The 22754-nt window shown below is 41.8% G+C and overlaps 1 protein-coding gene across 2 annotated transcripts in view; it reads right to left on the bottom strand.

Moving 5' to 3' along the window:
• Positions 1-22754, bottom strand: part of LOC115773733 (plexin-B2-like) — a 228335-nt gene that overhangs the window by 162855 nt on the left and 42726 nt on the right. For both annotated transcript variants that reach the window (XM_030720626.1, XM_030720627.1), the window contains exon 2: positions 997-1054. The gene's annotated coding sequence lies outside the window, so the exon portion shown is untranslated. The remainder of the gene's footprint in view (positions 1-996; positions 1055-22754) is intronic.

The following is a 22754-nucleotide window of genomic DNA, read 5'->3' as shown; positions in this document are numbered from 1 at the left end:
TCTCATCTGTGTAGTGGACAATTCAGAGCATTTTTAACAGTGTGCTCCAATCCTGTGAGAAGCAGACCTACTCCAGGTCGAGGTCGTCACCAGGAGGCCCCACCCGTTACCCCCCCACCAGCGCCGCTGCAGGAGAATACTGCTGTACCATCTTACAATGCCCAACAACACTGGATGAGAGCATGGACAGGACCGTAACGCAGCATTTACTCAAGTACAGTACTTTACAGAGGTACAGTTTAATGTACTAATACTTTATCCAAGTATTTCTGATGTTACTTTCTGCTTCTACTCCACTATATTTTGGATGCAAATATTGACAGGAAGTTTAATTCAGAGGAAACTCCAGTGTTTGACGAGTGGAAATTTTGACCCTGTAGTTGCACGAGATAAAAGGTCCGGTGGAGGTTTACCAGCTGTGAGTCACAGTGCTGGATGTTTCTTCCTGCTAAGAGGGAGTTCTTCGTCCTCATCGTCACTAACTGCATGCTCACAGGTGATCGTCTGATTGTTGGAGTTTATAGCAGGAACCTGCTGTTGTGAACAAGGGCTATATAAATGAAATTTAATTGGATTAAATAGAACCTGGTATCCACACACTTTATAATAGAGTTGAATTTGTTAAAAATGTCCAACCAGAGCTCACTGATATATATACAGAGGTATGTTTTAAATCATACAAACCGCAGGGACCTAATACGAAGCAATCACATGAAGGAGGCGCTGCACTCTCTGCATAAACAGATGGGGTTTAGTTGAATTCTCAAGGAGGTAGTCAACTAAAATAACTAAATTACACAAAATAATACCTAAAAAAAAAAGAAGAAAAAAGATGATGGACTTGGCGAATCATCAAAGATCAATATTTTCCTTCAATCACAAGCCTACTACTGATGTTATCACTGTCGGGTCGCTGTCTGAAGGAGTGAAGCTCTGATTAGAGAGCTGGGAAGGCAAAGAGGGAAGATTAGAGTGGAGCTGATCAAGTCGTCTTACCTGTTCAGTGATGAGTTCTGTCAAACCCTGATGACATGAAGCGCCTTTCTCTCCTCACCTACAGAAGACACAGAAGTTACATTTCTTATTTAGTTTGTCCTCCAATAACTGATCAAAGCTTTAAACACAAATGCACATTTTGGGACGACGGCTTGAACATTAGAAACGTTTCTGCTGTGTGAACGCCCCAACCAATCACACGTAGCTTTAAATCTGAACTCGCTAATTAATTCTCCCACGGAGTTCGACTTGAAACGCGCAAATTAACAAAACTGAAGCCACGAGGTTTACGCTGCCATTTGATAGAAGGTTAATTATACATAGAAACAGCTTTAAAAAAAAAAAGGAGAAAAAAAAGAAAGAAAAACAGAGGAGAAAGAAACAGCCAGGAAGTAAACTTCAGAAGTAAACTTCAGAAGCAACGCCCCCCCCCCCCCCCACCCCACCACCCCCCCCCCCCCCCCCCACCACCACCACCACCACCACCACACACACACACACACACACACACACACACAGCAACTCCACTGAAAGACACACACTCTTCACACAGATGCTAATTACGCCTAATGGAGGGATCATTCAGCCTCCAACTTTTTCTGTGACTCAGCCTAATCAGACTTCAGTGGTCCATGTGATCTGGACCAAACTAATCAACCACCTACACTACCAATCAGCCGTGAGTCAGAACACTTAACTCCACAGCCTGGCAGGGCGACCAAGCTCAGATTAACACAGTCTTCAATACTTCACAGTTACCACTGATTAAACTGATTCCATGCCATTCACGGCACAGCGCCCTGATCCAAGTTCTTCTTGTGTAGGAATTTCCATCGCACTTGACACAAAGGGGACTTAAAAATGCTTTAATGTGATCCTCATTGAAAGCGAATTAAATGCACTATTAGCTCTATTTAAAGGTTCAAAGGCAGCAGAAAACTGTGAAATCTGTGAAAGAACAGACTAGAGTTTGGAAAGTTCATATAAACCAAAATCAGGACGAGGCAACTCAAACTTTATGCTTTAATTTCTCACATAAAGCCCACATAAACACCCCATCTGATAATCTCTTTCAGAAAACAAAGATTTGACTGATCTCTGAATCTTTTTGTTATAAACATAAACCTGTTTCTCAGTCTAAGGACCTCAAATTGTGCAGTTTTGCCAAGGCTGCTGAGGTCTCTTCTGCACAAGATGGCTGGTGTTTATGACAATGTTACTCCTAAATATTGACACATACTGACGTGCAGCACTAATGTTATAAAAGGAAGTATGTGAACACAAACCACAAACCATCCTTCCCTAAAAGTAACCAAATGGTCTCTGGTGCCAAAACCAAAGCAAACAAAGTGTAGGACACAAAGCTCCCAAACCATCTCCTGATGAGCTACTGATTCCTCGAACGCTTCCCCTCCAGCCTCCTGATGTGGGCGTTATCACTGTGCAAAAGAGGAGTGTTATCTCAGAGCATTTAATCTTCCTGCCGCAGGTGCATCAACAATACGTCAGAGGACACCTTTGGCATATCTTTGAGGCACCTGAGAGGTTTTTTAAAAAACGTTTACTCAGCCATGAAATGAAACTCTTTAGATTTAGAGAATATTCTGTGGCTTGTGTCATGGGTAGAAATAAGCAGCATTAACAAAGCACGTATTCTAAGAGTTCCTGGAGGAAACTGCACACAGAGGAGCTCTACCTGGGTTCAAATGTAGGAAACCTGCTGCCACACCTGCTCCTCTGAGGCCTCGGCTAAACACGTTTCTGTTTTGCGCCACTTAAACTTTTATGCAAAATATTTTTTTCTCTTGTAAATCTCGTGCTGCATTTAACTGTGTGTTATTAATTTTGTCTCCAATTAGGGCAAATTTATTTATTTATTTTTTACATTGTATACATTTTGGTCTTTTTAAAACATTTGCATCGTCTTTGATCATTTTTTTGTAAAACGCCGTCTGGGGAAAAGCACGGCATAAATAAATAAATATGGTTCGCTCGCTCTTGCTGCGAGGCAGCAGTGCTAACAACCGAGCCACGCTGCGGCCCATTTGATGCCCGGCGATGAGAATATTTGTAAATACTGTAAATCATTTGGTTTGCACACGCTGATGTGATTAATTGGCTCTGCCTTGGACTGAGATATAGATGAAACCAGGTGAAGCTGACACATAAATCTCTGTCCCCACTGAAGTTTAGGTGACTGTCAAGTGTCCATGTGGGAGTAGATGTGCTCAGCTACCCACTGTGGCGACCCCCTTGTGAATAAGGGAGCAGCTGAAAGCAGCTTTTGGATGTGTGTGAAGACTTTAGTGGCTCAAAGGAGCAAGCCAAAGAGATGATAACATCTAATAATATCAACAGGTCTTCAAAAATACTGGTTAATTGCCAACATTCCTTTAAATCTGGACTTGAATCTGTTTGCAGTTTAAAAAAAAAAAAACCCGCTAAGATAAGTCGTACTAGCTTTGATATTTCTCTGAGCGTACCCCTGGGAATTTGTTGCTGGCGATTAGTGTGGATAAATATACGATACAAACTGCTGGGTAAACATCCATCCAGCTGGCGAGTATCAAACTGTCAGCCGTTGTTTGACCTGCAGCCCAGCGATGACTTATTTCCTCAAACATTCACAGACCCGACTGAACTGTTTGTGCTCCTTTTCAGGACGGGGAAAAACCCGGAGGGTTTGCGCGGATTTGCTGCATTGTTTCGCTGAAAGACGGCAGTTTAACAAGTGAATTCCTCATGAAGTATGTTGCTTATTAATCCTTTATTTTGAAAACTTCAGGGCTTTCTGAAATCAGCTTACCTTCCTTTCAGTTCAGGTGATGCAGCTGGAAATTCTGGATCTAAATTTGAATAACTTTAGTAATATTTCTACAAACATGTCCTTCTCTCCGTGCCGAGTGCTGAAATATGAACAGATGATTCTGTTGACTCTAACTGGAGGTCAAACTAAGGCTCATTTTCATTATGGATTCATCTTCTAATTACTGCCTCATAAAATTCACCAGACCATTAGACTCAGGCTAAAGATATTTAAGGTTTTATAAAACAGAGAAATCAGCAAATCCTGGCACAGCATGAGCTGGAAAAGAGAAAATAGTTGCTGATTAATTTTCTGTTTCATTTTAATTTTTGAACTAACTGATTCTGCTCTGCATCACAGCTCAGTGACTAAAAAGTCCCGCTGCATCGCTTTGACAGAGTATGTCTGCTGGTGACTGCAGTCGTGTAATAGAAAGAGCTGAAGCTAAATGAAACTATATTTGCAAGGACATGCACAGTATGGAGTTGTTAAAAATGTATGATTTAGATAATTGAAAATGACAGAAAAAAGTGATTTAAAAAGATAAAGCTGTCAGTTAATATTTTCTGTTGTTTGGACCTCAGTCCATTCATAATGCATGACAGAAGATACTCAGCACGGATACTGGAGGTGATCTGGACTCTGCTGGGGGTGCCCTCTACTCCCGATTCATAACTTTTATGGACCTAATTTCAAGACGAAGCCAACGCGTATCTCAAGGTCGTATCTTAGCATTTTGCAGATGCTGCGGTCCCACTGGCTTCATCGCTGTGCAGCCCAGTGCAAAGCATCTTGGGGTTTTGGTCATAAGAGGTGCAGTGAAGAGAGCTGAGCACGCGACCTAAAGCAGCCATCGGGAGTTAAACTTTTCTCAGTAAGAGCAAAAGCTACTGTTGACCGACTTATGAGTGGATGGTAAACACATTAAACACACAGCATCCTATAATAGCAACCATCCGTCGGCTATGTGGAATTTGGACAGGGCTTTAAATGTAGAGTGCTCAGGTGTTTGGAAGCAGAGAAAGAATCTCAACTCTTTCACTCTTTAATCAACTGTGTCTCACTTGTTCTCCATAGTGGGACTGTTTTATACACAGTTATGCATTCTGAAAAGACAAAGGGACATGTATGGGGAAGCTGAGTTTTTCCACTTAGAACTGAATCAAAGAAGAAATCAGTCACAATGACACCGCAACACTGACAGTTTCTTTTATTAAGCACTCTATAACAGCAGACAGGTTGACAGCATGATTACGTCTTTACTGTTTTTATTGTATTCAATGCAACACTTGTCTCCTCCACGTTCTTAATGCACCTTTTAACAACCATACCCAAGGTTTGCATCCCCCTAGAACAGCTTGGGGTGTCTGCACACTACGTTTAGTATTTTTTACCTTTAATATAAAGTGGAACAGACAGCAGAGAACAACAAGGATAGAGTTTCCTCTCCAATGAACTCAGTGGAGGAATGATACAAGGTTCCTCAAATAAAATAAAAAAAAAAAAAGGTTTAATTTTACCATATCGCCCCATGAAACTCATCTCATGTACCTCTGGTTCACTTTCAGTACAGCTGCTACTTTTAGGTTTCTTCTCAGGAAGTCCTGCTCACTACAACCCTCAGCATCACCTTCTGTGTCATACTGACCTGGCTTTTATCCACAGGATCATCCCTGATGATGGCAACGGTCTCATTTTGTAGTTATCAGCAATTTTCAGTGGGAAGATTTTTCAGTTTTTAAGCCCCAAATTCCCAGGTTAGGTCACAAATGAAGTCTGGAGCGTGGCTATCCTTTTTTTCTAATACCCTCAGAGACCATAGACACACAATTTTACTATAAATACCCAAGGCTGTGTTTTTTAGCCACAGCTATCCCAATAGCCAGATTTGGCTCCCTATGAGTTCACCTGCCTCCCTCTCCTGGGTCTCCTCCTCTGGCTCCACCAGGGGGACGCCAAGGCATTACCAAGCCAGCAGAAACATGCACAAACACTTTCCCTTAGGAATCATCCAGGAGGCATCTCTCCTAAACTGCCCTTTATGTGGAGGAGCAGCAGCTCTAACTCATTCTTTTGGTTACTACTCAAAGCGTGTGACCATAGATGAGGATGGGAATGTAAATTGAGCACAAGGGACTCAGAACAGGACTTTCACTAAGTGCGCTGCAGGCAGCAGTTTTGTTACAATCTATCCAGACATGCACAAGAAACTGGACTTAAAGAGGAGATCGGTGGAGACCAGAAACAGAGCTACCACCACCACCACAACAACACCAACAACAGTCAAACTGAATGTTCTGAAGTGTTTGAAAGCACACTTAAATTCTGCGATGTACACTCTCAAGAACACTTTCCAGCTCGGTGTTAAGTTACTCATAGTATAGATATTAAGGAAAGCCCTGGTGGCTGGAAATCCAATAAAGGGAGTTAACGCTTGCATTCTTGGAATTTCCCTCCCCTATAACATTGATATCATATCAAATGACTGGTACTGACAGCAAAAGGGAGAAGATTGGGAGGAGTGTGTCAAGACATAGGAGTGAAGTCAACATAAGCCCAATAAGCTGGAGAAAGTGCAGAGAAAACACATAAAAAAATACCCTGAACAAAACCCACAAGAGGAGGAGGAAGAGAAAGAGATTTAGGTTCAACGTGAGCGAAATGAAACCTGCATCGGTGTACTGTAAACACACTGCGGCTGCAGCTGCATGACAGATGGAGAACAAGTGCTGGATGCTGTGACGTGATTTACAGGTTGATGTGTTTTTTGCTGGCAGAGAATGTCATGATAGTTTATTACACTTTAGGTCTTTTAAATCAGCAAACACACTCTCCCTCCCACACACACACACACACACACACACACACACACACACACACAGAGAGTGGAGTCTTGTAAATCAGTTTTGCTGGCTGGTTTTGATCCGAGAAATGCGAGCTATGAGAGCAGGGCGGTGCAGCAAGCTGAAAGCTGTGCAACTGAGCCGCCTTCCCCCCTTCAGTGACTCACACGCAGTCGCTGCCTCACTGAACAGCGGGAAGGAGGCGAGCGGCTTCCAGGTTGAGGTAAGACCAGCATCACGCTGTGCAATTAATGATGAAACATGATGAAAATACACTGTATGCCTTACTAATGTCTGAATACAGATCATATCCACACACAGCCAACTCAGTGGCTGCTAAACTAGTTAGATGGGTTATTTTCAGACTGATATGACAGTGAAGATGTCAGCTTTGGGAAACCCTGAGCTATAATGTGGTCTTTAGTGCATTCTCACTCCATTCTACGGCACATGACTGATTGGCAAGCGGTTGCTGAAAGTTGCCGGCAGTCGCTGGGTGTTACTGTTCACAAAGATGAAGGTGCACCAAAAACCTCCTTGTGACCGCTCTGGTCGCCCACAGCAGACTTCTTGGCAAACACCAGCTACTCGCTAAACGATGGTGAAACTGAGTGTCTGCAGATAAGTCAGCATCTTCCACCCAAACTGTGGGTGACAGTGGTGAAGCAATCACAAAGAGGTTATTGTTGCAGTCCCCTCTTTGTGAAACTGCCAGCAACCACCAACAACCAGTCTCAGAAATATTCAGGGGGTCACTGACTGGTCTCTGGGCCTGTGTGCCTGAGGCCTCACTAAATCCCAAAAGGTCTATGCAGGTAATCAGACAAAGTTATGTTTTCAGCCTGACGACTATTTATAAGGACGTAATTAGACAATACTGAAAGTCTGTCTTTTCAGTATCCCTTAGAGAAAGAGTGTTTCAGCTCAATTTGTTGTATAGACCACATACAGTCCAATTTGATCTCGAGTGGGCTGGACCAATAAAACCATTGTGTAACAATCTGTAAAAGTCTATTGTTTTGGTGTTAAGAAGTACAACCTTCTTCTTCTCAGCCTTTTTAATGGACAGCCTGAGCTGTCCTATCTAAGTTCTTCCACGTTTTCTCAGCCTACTGACATTACATGCACAATACAGTTCAATAGTGGCTCTTTTAAGGCACAAGCCTTCACACGTGGAGTACTTTGAAACTAAACAAGAAAAGTCTTTTACTTCTTTATGAAATAGTAGTGCACTTTATTGAAAAACATTCATTATTAATGACTTCTCGGCAATTTTGTGACTTTGTAAAGCCGTCCAGCGGACCAGACTGGAGCCTCTGACAGGCTGTAAGTTTGACACCTCAGCCCGAAAGGCTTCAAAAGGTGACTCTGAAAAGCTTGCAGTTTAATTCTTTGTGAAATGACAGCCACAGTCAGCAATCTCGAGTCGAAACCATTTTCGATTACTGGCTTAGTCCACTACAGAAACTTAATTGCCACTATTCTCATAATCATTTTAAATCCTTTTTCAAGCATAAAACGTCCCTGAGAGTCGGTCTCCAAGTTCCAGCTTTTGTCTGTCGGGGTTTCAGACTGCCGTGCGTGGAAATCAAGTTATGCAAAGATGTTAACTGTGCTCAGGGACATTGTGGTGGTGGTTTTTCAATATATTCTGACAGTGACAGATTGTAAAAACAACAGTTGGTCAAAGCACAGCATTGACAGAATTCCCTGCGGCAGGATCCACCTCTTCACTGTTAATCTGAATTTTTGGTTTGGGCCACAATGGGCGAGGTCCTCTTCATACCAGCATAGCTTATCAACCAATATTATATTTAGTGCTTCATTATGGGCATTTTGTAACTAGTGCCTCAAAGATTTACTGCGGAGTGTTCCTTTAAACACAGATTACCAGCTGTTGGCAGAGTGGAAACAAAGAGCACCAATCAGTTACTGTTAGTCTTAAAGAGCCTCTTTCTGCTTTCTAAAGCCAACAACTCATCTTTAACACACACACACACACACACACACACACACACACACACACACACACACGTGTTTTAAAATGAGAGATTCATTAAGAAATTAAAACTCTTCCCCTCGTCAGCCTTAACCTCTCTTTCACTTCCTTTTTGCCTCTCAATGGTTCATGTGCTCCGTTTTCTCTCTGAATCTCTCCTTCACAGCCTCACTGTTGCTGCTCAAACTGTGTGGTTAATCCACTGTGGCATGGTAAAGGCTTCTCACACACACACACACACACACACACACACACACACACACACACACACACACACACACAGGTCTGTGCCTGTAGTGGAAGCCTTGCAGACATGGGATTTCCTTTCACATCCAATTGAGACCAAAGAAACTTGGTGAGAAGAGCATGGAAAAGATAAGCAGTGAGCGCACACACACGCACACAAACATCTGTGCAAATATTATACCAGCATTGCACACAAACATCAGCAGCCCCCAAACACAATGTTAATGTGATATAACATGCAGCTTATAAGCCCCCCCCCCCCCCCTTCCTAAAGAGACATCAACAGTACACAAAAAAAAAAAAAAAAGGCCACCCTCCACCCCCCAGCAAACACACATACACACATCTCCCTTTGTAGGAGTTTGCAGACAGGAATTTGTTGGGACATAATTACAATGTGAAGTCTGAACAGCATCCGATTAAGATCCGGAGGTTTTATGGCAGGCCTTTGAAGAGCTCCGAGTGCAGCAGCTCAGCTCAGCTCACAAAACCAGGCTGCCACAGACCGAAGCCAAATGCGATGCTGACAATTAAACAGATTTCCAATGCACAAAATGTGATTTCATCAGGAAAATCTGGGCAGACATACAGCACATAAAGACAAATAAACTCCGCAGAGGCCCCTTTAAAGTCTTTAAAATAACACGCAGGGCCAGAGATCCACTGCAACAACACAATGCTCCCATTAACTGTGTTTTTGTGTTTTGATGGCTCGGATAGCTCAGAGCAGGAGAGAGCACAGAGAGAAATGCAGGGAGCAAACAGATGATATGCAACGCAGATACCAGATAGCATCGGAAGCCAGGATATTGTGGCCACATGGACTCTGCCAGCGGCCACCGGGTTTTTCATCCCAGTGTTAAAATCAGCAGCATCTCTGCTGCGATGCTCCGAGGGACACAACACTAAAATTAAACTAACCAATTAGTTTCCCATAAACAACAGATCAAATGACAGCGTGCAAGAGGGACGCGCTGATTGTGAAATTCTCGGCTGACTCTGAAATGTTTATAACAGTAATTATTTACTAAACTGGAGCCCACATACACCTACAAAGATATGAAATCATTATGTAACTCTGCTGCATATATATTTTCATTCCTTATGGAAAACTGCGATGCATGTAATTATTCTTAGCAACAATCACTCCTTTACCTCTCCCAAAGCAAGAGTGATGGACGTGACCAAAAGAGCTCAAAGAATCCATTATCTGTCCTGCGATTACAGCGTTCAGCTGCAAAAAGGCAACAAAATAAAGTTCGTGGTCATAAATGTTTCTATAGGATGCTGCAAAACAAGCCAAAGCCAAACTGAATTCACCAACAAGCTGAGCAAAGACACCCCAAAGGGAAAATTACCGGGCCTCTGTTTCACCTTTGCTGGATTGAAACGACATAATTTCTCATGATTTATAGTTTTGTGGCTCATGCAGCCATGAAACGAGGTCAGGGCAAGAATTCAGTGGAATACGTTGACCACGGCTGACTTCCTGACTAAAGGAGAAAGCAACAAACTCTCAAACATTTCAAAGCCACATTTCAAAACCTGAAGAACATGAGTTTTTGATTCAGAGCTGTAACCGTTCGGTCTGCTGTGAACAACTCGAGGATGCCATTACTCAGCAGGTCGTCCGTAATTGCAGGCTTGTTTGTTCCTTCTCTGGCCCCTCTGTGAACTGTGCTCGAGCCACAAACACAAAGTAGGTCCTGACATCAGGAGGGAAACTGGCATGGCAGCTCTGGACTCACCAGATTGTGTGTGAGTTTGTGTGTCCAGTCACACAACCTTAATGCCAATCATAACCAACACTTAACCATTCCTCAGCTGTACAGGGGGAGTGCTCGGTGTTTTGGTTTTACTGTCGCTTGTCTCTGCACTGTTATCATTTAGCATTCACTGCAGGGTTACAATAAACTTACAAGAAATATTACAGGTATCCTTAAGTGCAGCCCTAGTTTGGTTCAGCTGACTGAACCTTTATGGTCAAATCTTCTATCCTACTCAGTTCTTTTATGGCTCGTTGCATTTTTTGGTATTTGACACCTACGACTGCAGCACTGTTTCAGCTGGAGTTGGTTTCTGTCGGCCTCAGCGTGGTGTAGCAGCATCATTTGGTCACTACTTTCTTCAACACACGAGCAAGCGCCACGTCAGGAAATATAATGCACAACTTTATGCTTTATTGGTTTATCACACGTAACGTCTCATGTTCACATGAAGGTGGAGGGGAGTGCACGGGCAGTAAACAAATGTAATTACCCGAGTCGAGAACTTTCCAGTAGGCGCTATTGATTTTCTGTGGCGCTGAAAAGTTGATGCTCAGAGAGGCAGAAGATGAATGTAGAAATAAATCCAGCATCACTTCCAAACACACAGTAGTCAGTCAGGGCTGTTATGGCTCAGTTTGATGGATTACATTCATTTGGGTGTGAGATTATTAATGCTAACCTAGTTTTACCACTGGAACTGAGTCACTTTAACAAGACGTAATGGATGTGTTTTAATAACCAAAATAGATACACATTGAATTTCTCTGATGTGTTTTCCAATACCAGCATCTTTGACTGCAGCTGTTAGTTTAACACTCAGAATCTCAAACCGAAGGCACGTCCTGGCAAAGCAAGGAAATTTGATCTAAAAAAGTCAGCTTCAAATGCTGAGACAGATTCAGATACAGAAGAAGAAGAGGAGGAATAAAAGTCAGTAGAAGCACGACAGAATACATGTGTGTGAATGAGAGGGAAAGGTGAAGGTGTGAGGAGCAGAGGTAATGAAGGTGTATGAGTTTAAATACCTGGGGTCAACAATCCCTAACAAAAAGAGAGGTGAAGAAGAGAGTGGGCAGGGTGGAGTGGGTGGAGATGAGTGTCAGGGGTGATTTGTGACAGAAGGAGAGCAGCAAGAGTGAAAGAAGGTTTACAAGATGGTAGTGAGACCTGCTGTGATGGATGGTTTGGAGACGAGCAGGAGGAAGTGGATTAGAAATGAATCCATCAGAGGGACAGGTCAGGCTGAGCAGTTTGGAGAAAAAGTTAGAGAGGAAGACCTCAGAGAAGATTCATGGATGTAGTGAAGGAGGACATGCAGAGGGTTGGTGTGACAGAGGAGGATGCTGGAGATAGGGTGGAGGCAGAAGATCTGCTGTGGTGACCCCTGAAGGGAGCAGCCTATTTCAGAGCAGCTCTAACACTAGATTAGTGCAGCTGCTCTTAACATGATAAAAGTTCATGGGTGATGTTGACTAATTATGAGCTGCCTGAGATCCTCAGACAGATCCGATTCTGCAGGCTGACAGCTATCCAGAAACATAACTGTATCTACTTTAAAAAAAATAATAATAATAATATAGCAGTGTATCCCACTTTATCCAGTTTGTGTTACCTGGAGTTTATTTAATTGACAGTGACAGAAAGTTATTACCTGCTGCAGTTTTGGGGAAAAAAAATGCAATAAAAAGATCAATGTTGTGTTATGAAGAGAGACTGGAAGTCAGACTTGAGTATTTTAGGAGCTTCATGCAGCTGAAGCTGAAAGAAGTTTCCATTGTTGTGTTTTTGCTCCGGGTAGCTCCCCACTGATGAAGAGGTTCTGCAGGGTCATGCTTGCTTGGCCATATCGGTAATGTGTTTAACAGCAGCCGGTGGCAGCAGGTCTAGAGACCGATTTTCCACAGCTCAAGTGTGAACAGTTTATAAGATTTTTTTTTTTTTTGGACCAAATAAAAGAACTTTGACTTTGAAATCTAATTCTGTCTCCTAACTTTGTTTTTACAGGATAAAACGCTGATTTTCTTGTTGCTTTTACACGATTATAGCAGACTGTGAAAAACACACGGATCCTTGCTTATTACAGGACTGCATATCAGCGTCTTTCACTGGAAATTACAACACACTCTTACTGATGGTAAATGACTAATATACAGACAAACAGACACAATGTCATTGTCATGATTCATCAGCAAAGTGTCTCGTCATGGGAAATAAAGTGATATCAGTCCTCTAGGTATCTGATGACACGGTAGAAAACATCTTACGCTGTGTGAAAATGTCTAAACGTAATTATAACCTTACCCTAACATGACTTTTAGCAAAAATGATGATGAAAAATGCCTGGCGTGCTGTAAGGTAGCACCCACAGTTTATAAAACCACTGCTCTGAGTTCCACAGCACGGATCAACAGTCTTCTGTGACCACAAGGAGTAAATTACCATTCAGGAGACATTTACTCAGGGGTCAAGTTGGAAAAAAAAAAAGGAGCGAAAAGTCAGTTAACATAAAATATCATCTTTCAACTTTGAAACCAAACTCTGGAAGGAAAAAAATCCAACCTCATGAATGCGCATTGTGCTGCTCTGAGGGCTCTGATTGGATGGCTGAATCAGATCAGCAATAAAACTCAGCTATTCAATAACTGAATTTTACTTTGAGCAGATTTGCTCCCTGTCACCCACTCAGAGTTTACAGACTCCTCTCAACACATTAATACATGCTTTGTTCCGACCTTGATGTTCTATGGTGGATTTATGAGTTTTCCGGAGTCGGGTTGATAGAATTACAGGACAATTCAGGGACTCACAGGAGCTTTTTCCCACCCTGTAAACACTGGCTACATGGTCTTCCTCTGCAACGACCTGAATATACCTGACTCGCCTGATGCTTTGCACAGATTAAATGCAGGTTAGACTTCTCTGTTGCTCTATGTCAGGATGCAATAACACATACGCTGTGCAAAATAGTAAGAAATTATAAATGAAAAGCAGCAAAAAGTGGCAAACCTGTGCAAAAGGTAGGCGTCTTTTAGAAACTACAGTTATGGTCATATCAGGTGTTTCAAGCTTTTAAAGCTTTTAAAGCCTTTTCGCTGATGTTTGGTGACTCATCACAAGAGAATTGCACTGAACGTTAAGATGCCATGGAAACCAACTTTGCCTGACATCACCAGAAAAATGACAGCAGCGGTTGATTTTTTATTTTTTTTTTTAAAAAGGTGACACGTAGGCGACCTCTCGAGTACATGTAAAATGTTTGACCTTTTGAAAACAGGCTGCTGTGTCATCACCAGGAAAGTGGAGACAAAGCTTATTACAGATGGGAGAACTTTGCTTTCTAATATGTGGTTACTGTTGCTGCTATTTTAATCTAAATCATGGTTTTCTAAAGCTAACCATATAGTTTTGGTGTGTGACAGCCCGCCTACTTTGGCCAGACCTGCTGTGTGTTTATCCCTCAGTCTTGCCTTGCAGGTTCCTGGTGGGCGGAGTTAATTAGCACAACTGGGAGCACCTGGCCAGTCTCCCTGGAGCATGTAAGAGCTGGCTGTCTCAGTAACATGTACAGTCAGTTATCAGTACTGTGTGGTATTTGGATATTTGGGCATGTGCTGTACAATAAACCAATAAAAATAATGCAAACAAAATTCAACCCAGGTACAGACCCAGGTCTCTGTACCACCACCACCACAGCCTCCACCTCCAACTGTGAATTTCAGCAGCCTTTTTCTGCCTCACTGGGAACACGACAGTCACTAGAGACAAATGTAGGAACATTCAGATGTTGTTTTAGGAGTTATGCTTAGCAGTTAGTCTAGATGGGATACACGGAGCTCTTTGCTTTCTGAACAGGTAAAGGGGAAATTCTTCACAGGTGTATTAGTAAAAAAAAACAAACAAACAAAAAAAAAAAATCAAAAGACTTCCAGATCAATAAAGCAGATCTGTGTGGTTACTTTTCATAGAGCAGATCACCAACAATCCACATCAGATCAATGCAAACTCAAGGAAACTCTTTTCTTTGATGCTAAAGAAAGCATGAAAACACGCCCCTGAACTATCCTCCTCTGTGGTAGCCACTGGTAAACAGCTGCATGCCAATTGGAAAACAAAGACTTTTCTGTCTTTCATGCAGCACAGAAAAAGGCCGCCATTAAAATTGACTCAGTCACATCGCCTGGAGGAAAGAAAAGAAAAAAGAAAAGGATTTCTAAAAGCAAACACAATTCCCTTTCATACATGACATGAAAGCAGAAATGTTGATCCTGGAACGAGCAGGAGAGTGATGTCTGAGCACACCGATGCATTTCAGCATATGGTACAAATTTAAAGCTTCTGACCAAGTTATGTAACGTCAAGTCCACTGAGAAATGAGCAAATCCCATAATCCTCGGACAGAAAAGGCAGTGAACAAAGACACAGAGCGAGTAGAGGGCAGAAATGAGTCAGCAGAGGTTAGACGCTGTAACGTGGCAAAGACAGAAATGTAAACATCAGCTCGGTGGTGGTTTCAAGCTTCTATCTTCCAATATAGCTTAGAAATTCATTAAGAAAACAGTGGCATACAAACCTGAGGGTAATTTACATGGTTTCAAGTTACAACTAAAATATGCAAAGCCAGAAACGCATGAGAAGCCAGTATTAACAACAGCCTGAAAGCATTTGTGGTAATGTTACTGTTTTTACTGGCTTTTTATTAAACCCCTAAAGTTAATTCACAAAGGGCCGTTTCCAGAATTTGCAGAGGGCTTGTCAAACACTGAGATCTAATGAGGAGTGACGCTCTGGGTTATGCAGATATTTGACAGGACTGGGAAACAATGCAGAAAAATGTGTCACGCATCATTAAATGTCTTAAATACTTCAGCAATTTAATTTTGCCTTCGTTCTCAAACCCTTAAAGGGGCGTTTTTTAACTACCCTCTGCAAAGTTTAACTAAACTTGAACCACCGGGGGCAGCATTTTACCGGTGTGTGCTGCTCAGAAAAAAATATATATTCTGCAAGTGGTTGGCATGTGGTTGCTGGAGACTGCTCTAAAATCTGTTGGCAAAGCCTAGACACACCCACCTCAACCAGCTGGCAAGTGGTTGCTGGAGGTTGCTGGCTGTTGCCAGGTGAAACTGGTTGCTAAGAGGCTGTGCTGCTGAAAACCTCTATACCAGTGATCCTCACATCCAGGCCTCAAGAGGTCCTGCAGGTTGTTTTAGATGTGTCTCTGCTTCAACACACCTGAGTCAAATATAGAAGTCATTAGCAGGACTCTGGGGAACTTGACTGCATACTCAGGAGGTAATTCAGCCATTTGATTCAGGTGTGTTGGATCAGGGACACATCTAAAACCTGCAGGACACCGGCTCTCGAGGCCTGGATGTGAGGATCACTGCTCTATCTATTGCTTTGGTTGCTCGCAGATTGCCGTGGTCCCCCATAATTTGCATGGGCGACTACAACTTATCTGTGTCCAACTAGCGAGATTTTACTTGAACCTGCTATCAAAACTGGAATATTTCAGACGTCTTAAATAAATCTCAGTAACATCTAGGGTGACATTTTAAACTTTATTTTGTGGGTTGCAACAAGGTCTGACTACACCAACACGCCACTGCTTGTTAAATCCAATCATTAGATGATAATGACTTATTATTTTTTGCTCAAGGGTCCTATCATCATATTATTGGCCGTCATAATGTTGGACTCATCAATGCAATGAGTGCAATCGGAGAACAATAAAGTCTGATGAGTGCTTGCATGATTAGACCACTTTTTACATTATACAAACACTTGAATTTGTGATTGGGGGATACAATATGTTGGCAGCAATGTTACCAAACTAGTGCTTTATTTACAACCTGCTGGCCAATGGTAGCAGAAGAAGCCCTACAAAAACTTTATATTAATATTGATAATATAAAGCGCTGTACAGCTATGACCAGTTTCCTGATAGTGATTCTGTGGGCTTTCCCATACAAGCCTTCACTTTTCTGACGTTTCTACAGAGATCATTTATCCTTCTGCAGCAGTAAAGAGAAGTACGTCTGTTCTTAATTATCTCCTGCTATGTCATACCACAGCCCCACAGTATTCCTCAGAGAGAAGCAAACGGGCTTTCCCCTTTTCCCATGTACACGGGCAGGACTGTTATTGGAGTGGACATGAAGAGAACACCAAAACCCAACATGAAGAAATAAGGTTGGGAAACAACCGAGTGAACCTCAGCTTCCAAACATCTACACCACAACAATAGACTAAAGATAGAAACTCTAAATAAACTCAAAATAGAGGACATCCTTAACTGCTGGACCTCCTAGCAAACGTGTGGATTTTGGTACAGTGTTGATCCAGCAGCTTAACCTCACAAAACAGCATTTTGGTTGAGGTTGTTTAAATACACATGGGCCAGTCAACAGTCTAAACAGTGTTCATGTGTTCAGCCTTTCTAGGATTCAACTAACAATGGCTCAAATACTGTTGTTGATGTGGCATATGCCACAAAAGGACCAAACCAACAATGTGCTATAAGCAGCAAGTCTACTGGTTCCTCCTGAAGGCACAAATGCTCAGAAAAAAGCCTGCAGAGGTCTTCAATAGTATACAAATTTGCTGCTACGTGGGCCTCTGCCCATCAACAAGGTGCTGGTGCCAATTCCAGAAAAATTACTAGTGCCAGCACGGCACCACAAAATTTCTGGGAAGGGTGGATATGGAAGGTGCTACTGCAAGAAATTCACCAATGTTTGGAAGATGCAGTCCACAGATCAGACAGTAACCCACGTAAATCTCTGTAAGGTTTGGTTCTCCAACCCATTTAAATGTGCGCTGGCTCTCAAACGGCACTGAGGCAGACCGAACTGTTCACCAGCACCAACACCAACACCGATTATATCTGGAACGCTTCCTCCTGCTTTACTCATTTAACAACTAAACGAGCATCAGCGCCAAGAGACAATATCGGTCTTATAATGAGCTTGTTTTCAAAGCAGTAAAACAAGAGCAACAAGCATTAATTAGCTTCATGCTTTGTTCTGATGGACAAAGAACACCACAGAGGTCTGTCAGCACTAGGGTTTAATCCCGGGATCCGGGATTCCCGGGAAATGCGATCAGAACCATTTCCCGTTTCCCGGGAAACGTTAGACGGGAAACCGGGAAAAAAGTCGCGCGCGTCGTTTTGACTTTCAGAAAGAAAAGAAAGCTTCAGAATGTTAAATTTAAGGAAATATTGAGAGAAGGGTTCGTTTAATGCGAAAAGCATTACTCTTCATTTCAGGCACGTTCAGCCTCCGTTTAAGGCTGGCTTCAGCCTTCATCTCAAGCGTTTTAATAGAGGTATTACACAGTTGTGCTTTTTTCCTCTTTTTGTTGAAATCGTAGGCAATGTGTTTACCCTAAGGTATTTTGTATTATATAATTTTATATTATTATATATTGTTATATTGCAGTATATAGCCTATAAAATATGCCTGCCCTAAACAATAAAGAAATATCTGTTTAACTTCGAGTGTTTCTTTTCCTCGTTTGCAGCCGCTTACTAACAATCATGAATTAGGATACGGGCCTAATGTGTGAAGAAATTATCATGAAATAGATTGCTTTAACATATTTCGCTTTTAAAATGGAGTTGAGTAAAATGTATATTTTTTAGGCTATAAGGATTGGCCAGTTTTTCAAAAGACGATTCACAGCGAACCTACTTTAACCCTCAGACACGGTGTTATAAATTTGCTGTTGCCAGAATGGCAATGACCAAGTCGTAGTGCATTACTCAAGGCCCTGTGTTATGTCATATTATAGTGTAGTACGGTAGTTAACTTTTCAATGACTATTACAGCGTTCCACTGGTGGAGATATAGTGCAACAGATGTCGCCACGACAGCGTGGCTCAGCCTTTATCAATGCTGTGGAGATGAACCGTATTGTTTTGCACCAGCAGTTGTAAAATATCTTGGTATAATTCCATGTACAATGGAGGAATATTCAAATTATATTTGTTAAGGGAGTGTTGAGGAACGATACAACACCGCATAGCTCGAGCACTCGAATGTCGAGATGTAGGTTTTATTGCGTTAATCAAGCCGACGTTACCCCCTACTGGGCATAACAGGACATAGCTGGAAAGCTACCTCTACAATATCACAATAGGTTAAGGCCGACACAGGCTACAGAAGGCCTAATTAAAATAAATAAATAAATAAACTTTTTCCCGGGATTCCCGGGAAATGGCTCGTCATTTCCCGGGATTTGATTCATGTCATTTTCGGGAAAAATATTAAACCCTAGTCAGCACGTCCCACTTCAGACTTTATGGCTTTGCACAGCGACTCGAGTTTACAAGGGAACACGTCTGAGCGTTATCTGGGAGACAAAGCTATCACAGTGACAAGCTGTCAGGCATTAGTAAAGGGTCACACGAAGGTCGTGACCCTCGATCCAACAATGAATTGGGCCAACTACTGAGGCAGAGGTCGAAGGTTACACGAGTGTCTGGGATAAAGAAGAAGCCTCGGCCTGAAGACTCATGTCTATCCTGTGTCTGTCATGTTACGCAGCTGGAGGTGTTTTACATGGAAAGAAGCAACATTAAAAACAAAACGTTCACTTTGATTTTGTGAAATCAGTTTAATATTAGTTTTAGATCAGAAGTGATCAAGAACAGTGTCGGTTCAACCAAACGAGACGTTCTAAGAGTCTGCTCAGCCTCTGCGGTGAACTTTTCCTCTCACCATTTATCCCCCACATACAAGAATCAACTGATTAAACAACAATATAATGGAGATTAATGCATCAATAATATGATTTTCTCTGATTAAAATCAGACTGTAAAAAAAAAAAAAAAAAAAAATTAATCTTGATTATTTGGCTTCTTCACAACTTTCCGTGCAACCAGGTGAGTCGAGCCCCCTATTTCAAAGAGACCCATTGCAGACAAGTTGCACTAAGTGGTGCACACTCTCAGACCGACTGCAAACCGTCGCAATCTGTCTGAGAGAGACTGCAGTCAGTCTGCGTCAGTCTGCAATTGTTTGGAAACAACTTGTTTCTCACCCAGCAACCTGTGCAATCACCTTGCAATCAAAAGTGGTTGCCTACTTTGACCAGTTGGTCACTGCAACTACTTGCAATCAGTCTCCAAAAGCAAAAAAAAAAACAAATAAAACAAAAAAACAAACAAACAAAAAAAAAAAACATATTCAATCCAATCACCAGGCAACCACCATTTTTTCTTAGTTCCAGGCATCCTGACATACTAGTTTTATTCTAGTGTGACTGAGCCATAAAAAGCTGCAAAACAAGAGGACTGCACTTACAGCCAGAAAACAAAAGGACTTCAACAAATAAGAGTCATTAAATTTATTCTCTGTGCAAATGACTTATAAAATCCTGGCATTCAACACACCACAGTTACCCATCCTGCACTGTGGACGACTGAATCTCTTTCTAGCCTCAGTCATCAGCTGGAGACACAGAGAGATATATACAAACGCAGCCAAGCAATCAGAAATGTAGCATATTTCCATAATGAGGTTCAGAAGGTGAAACAAAGTCCTACCCGCCTGTTCTTCATCTTTCCCTGTTTCTCTGTGGGTGGCCTTATTAAATCCTCTCCATCCCCACGACCTCCTCTTTCCTCTGGCCGTTCAGAAACTCATTAGACTGCTGGAAGATGCTCATGCAGAATATCCAGGCTATTTAATCCATCTCTCAGGGCTGTCAATCTGCCTCTCAGGCTTATTTTTTACTTTAATCTCAAATAATCAAACGTGAGCTATTGAGAGTATTGAAGAAACTGTAGAGGTCTGAGGAGCACAACATGAAATCTGGCTCTGGAGAAGGAAAAGCAGGATAAATATTAATATGTGTAAATCTCTCTTTTGAGTGCTACCTGTCCGCTTACATAACTAAGCTCTTAAAGTCAATCTTTACTACCATCTTGAGGACTGTTTCATCCTATCATCTGGTAAATCTGATAAATTTGTCTGGACTAAATTGAAGTTGCTAAAATCGGGGGCATAATAATAATTAAGGGTTCATTATTACTGCTGCAGTTTTGTTGGCCCCTTTCATTTTGTGTGGACTGAACCAGGAAAACTGAAGGGTTCAGCTCAAACTTTGCTCAAATTCTCTCTCATGCTGTGCTTTGTTCAAAATGTTAATTTTACGACTGAGCAGTTTACAGACACGGAGACAGAGACCCGTCATATTTCAGTAATGCCTGTCATCTATACTTTAAGAGGGCAATAACAAAGATTTCTACTGGGCCCCATAGCAGAAGAATGACCACAATATATCTGCTGAGGTTGATAGGGTTGTTGATCAATACCAGTAACTCAACCATTACTTGGTCTGTGCGATAAGATTTTTGGCTTTCAACGCTTCCATTTCGAGCCCTTCTGTTCCTGAGCTAAAAGGAAAAAAAAATAAAAAATCCACTGGACTTTAGAGAAACTCCCGAAAGTCATAAATTATTTGGCACCTTCAGACGCAGAAGAGCTGCACTGTGCACATCCATTTTGGTTTTAGGGCAGGAAATGGATAAGAGTTCAATGTGCAGCAGGACCCAGAGGACAAATATATCCAGGATATTAGTCAGACCATTGCAGCGATGCGTGGTTCTCAATTCAAAAGCATTCTTAGTCTTCTATCAGCTCAGCTGATTTCATCTAAATCCAGACAACTGAAAAGCCTCAAGTGGGAGGAGACCAGAAATTTTCATAAAATTTAAGCAGACATCACCAGACAGGTCTCTTTGGATTTTTTTTTAGGTTCTGCAAATAAAATGAGCAAAAGGTAGAAAAAAAAGGTTCTTTTATTTTTCTACTAAAGCTTCAACAGCTGATTCTGTCGAGCGGGAGCCGCAGAACAGCTATTAGCACAACATCGACATATTAAAAGGTTTTTAGCATTAATTTGGAGTCACGTCCGACTGATGTGTTAAAAGCATTTTTCACACATGTGCTGCAGCCCTGAGCTTTTCAGGATGGAGATATTTGTCAGAATGCATACGTACAATGCAGATGGGCAGGAAATTAAACAACTTTTTAGCCTTTATTTAGACGGGACAGTGGAGAGAAGACTGCAAGCAAAACCAACACGCTACACCAGAACTACAACTTGAGTAAAACCAAGCAAATTTACCATAAAATCTTTTAAAAAGGCCAAAAAATAATAAATTAAAAGACTATAAAACATGAGTTTAGCTTCAGAGCTGGCTCATAAATCTGTGAAGATTGAGTTCACTGCTAATTGCTTGATGTAGGCTACTTGCAAACAGCCAAAGCCCTGCAAACAAGAACAATGACAGCATCTTCACTGAGACTGAACTTCATGGAGACAAAGTGAGTCTGAAGAGTCCTCCAGCCACAGCAGCACACAACAAATGCAACGTGTGAATTAAAAAAAAAAAAAGAAAACCACCTGTAATTTGAATAAGCTAAAAAATTAGTCCTGCACATTAACTATTAAGAGATTTGAACTTCTGCAATGGTTCATTAGATATATATGGGCCATCCAAGACATAAAATTATCCCCAATTACATCATTAGAACGAGAACCAGCAGAGCTCCGGGCCTTTTAGGAAGGCGATCAAAGACCGCTCCAACAAACTGAATCTAGGTTGGCAGTTTAATTGCTTCATTCAAATCTTAATATTTATGTTCTCTTATGTTGGAGGAGTTTTACTTTAGATATGTGGTTCCTCTCATAAAGTAAAGCTGTGTGGGGCAAACCCACCACTTAGTGTCCTGATATTTCAGTTTGTGGCTCAGTCATGCTGTGCAGAGGTGCCAGCTACAGAACATGCCTTTCTGTTGTCATTTACTGCAATTTTTTTTTTTTACATTTCAGCTCCAACTTATGAGTTCTGCTGAAGAAAAGACTCCCCTGCAGAGCTCATATTGACATAAAGCTTCCCTGAAAGGCAAGAAAATAAAGTTCCCCTGCTGGTAATTTAGCCGCTTGGTGTATCTTTCAATCATATCACTGCTCTTTCGAGACCTCTAACTTGGCAGTTTGAAAACAATTAGACCAGAAAAAGAGCACAGAGACAGGTGCAAGGTAGCAAAAGAACCATAATAACAATTATGCTAACTGTTCTT

This window comes from Archocentrus centrarchus, chromosome 23 (genome assembly GCF_007364275.1).
Source record: "Archocentrus centrarchus isolate MPI-CPG fArcCen1 chromosome 23, fArcCen1, whole genome shotgun sequence".
NCBI lineage: Eukaryota > Metazoa > Chordata > Actinopteri > Cichliformes > Cichlidae > Archocentrus > Archocentrus centrarchus.
Note: the sequence above shows the minus strand (reverse complement) of the source record. Positions and strands in the feature narration are given on the sequence as shown.